Genomic DNA, 2,207 nt, shown 5'->3' with positions numbered 1-2,207 from the left:
TCCGTCGAAAAGACTGCGATATTTTTTTTATGGTCTTGACATTATAAATCCAGCGCCTGTAATTATTACTGGATATGTATGAGTTTTCTTTTTCTTTGGTTAATAAAATATTTGGATCCCAGCAGTTATTGTTTTTTTTCCGTGGGGGAAAATTTTCGAAAAACTTACTAACAATATATTTGAAAACATTGCATCTGAATTGTTGTCTGTTTAGCGTGAAACTTATTCCATCAATGGGCACTTTACGCTGTAACGTGTAAAGGAACTAATAATGGAAGAGCGCAAGGGCGTTATTATTAGACAACTCGAAATACATCTCCAACGTATTTTGCAATGGTTTAATTCGTATGTTACATCAACCAAACCCAACCTAAACTTGAGTTTTTAGAGTGGCATTGTTATTTTTCACCACCAGGGGTAAATTGAACTTTTTTAAAGTACCAACGTTATTTAATTCGTTGACCGTGGGTATGAAAGACCATTATTGTTTTGCCATTTTAAAGCGGTCGATTTTATATAGTCAGTTATTGCGTCATTGTATTTACATCAGCACAGTAGAAAAACCCATGGATTTCGCTCCACCGATATAACATTCACCACCACTTATTCGCCACTTTAGAACGCCAAGAAAAGAGGTAGTATTTTTCTACCTTTTTAAAATTTTGTAGTATTTCTTTATCTATATATGTGTATCGGAAATGAATTTTAAAGAATCGAACGTAGAGTAAAGATTTTTTTGTATTATCTGTCTATATTTGCGTATCGGAGTTGCGTTTTGCCGTATTAAAAGTAGAAAAAGGAATTTTATAGTATTATTCTACCTACTTACATATCTGAAATGTATTTTATCAAATTTTAAAGGGGATTTTAGCACTATTTTCATATTAAGCTAACGTAACTGAAAGTGTAACTACTCTGACATTTTATGTAAAGGCGACATTAAAAAAACTCGGATACATATTTTTTTTTACATTGGAAAATTGACACTTTATTGTAATATTTACACTTTGAAATTCTAAAATATGTTTACGACTTTTGTAATATTGTTATATTTCCAACTTGGCATCCTCGAATGAATGGACATAATGGAATTTGACGGTAATGAACTATTAACGGTATATCTCCGTCTTGCCATTCTTCGACCATTAGGCCGTTACCGAGCGCATAAAATCCCCAGGCGGCCAAATCTTCGGTTGCATAATTAACCCAGTTTTTAAAACTGAGTAATCTTTCTCTTTCCAAAAACATTTTTAAAGACTCGTAAGAAGGTTCCGTTCGTATGGTAGGAAAACAATCTTCAAGTTCTATTCTCGCCGCTATATATTCCGCTTGATGTTTTCGTCTCTGTTTTTTCAATATATTGATACTTTTCAATAGTTCCGTACACGGTTCGTTAATTTCCTTATCACTCATTATCCAACTGTCGTCCAATTTTGTTCTGTAAAATGAAATGTGTAATTCTGGCTTCGTAGGGTTACCGAAATATCAACATTAAACTAAAAGGGGCATTTCTTTGGCTAAAAGATAAGTATTTAAACAATGCTTACATTCTCAATAATGCAGTCGTTACAATCAGTGTAGTGCCACTAAGTTCTTAATTTAAAATGGCAAAACAATAATGGTCTTTCATACCCACGGTCAACGAATTAAATAACGTTGGTACTTTAAAAAAGTTCAATTTACCCCTGGTGGTGAAAAATAACAATGCCACTCTAAAAACTCAAGTTTAGGTTGGGTTTGGTTGATGTAACATACGAATTAAACCATTGCAAAATACGTTGGAGATGTATTTCGAGTTGTCTAATAATAACGCCCTTGCGCTCTTCCATTATTAGTTCCTTTACACGTTACAGCGTAAAGTGCCCATTGATGGAATAAGTTTCACGCTAAACAGACAACAATTCAGATGCAATGTTTTCAAATATATTGTTAGTAAGTTTTTCGAAAATTTTCCCCCACGGAAAAAAAACAATAACTGCTGGGATCCAAATATTTTATTAACCAAAGAAAAAGAAAACTCATACATATCCAGTAATAATTACAGGCGCTGGATTTATAATGTCAAGACCATAAAAAAAATATCGCAGTCTTTTCGACGGAGACGCTTGGAGAAAACGTGTCCATGACCGACGCGTCATTCCCACCACTACGGCACTTGATGTTCGCACTTTACTACGCGAGCCTTTCTTTTCCAGTAATACTGATGA

This window comes from Leiobunum rupestre, chromosome 2 (assembly GCF_980474605.1).
Source record: "Leiobunum rupestre chromosome 2, qqLeiRupe1.1.hap1, whole genome shotgun sequence".
In the NCBI taxonomy this organism is placed as follows: Eukaryota; Metazoa; Arthropoda; class Arachnida; order Opiliones; family Sclerosomatidae; genus Leiobunum; species Leiobunum rupestre.
The sequence above is the reverse complement of the archived record's forward strand: the minus strand, read 5'-3'. Positions refer to the sequence as shown.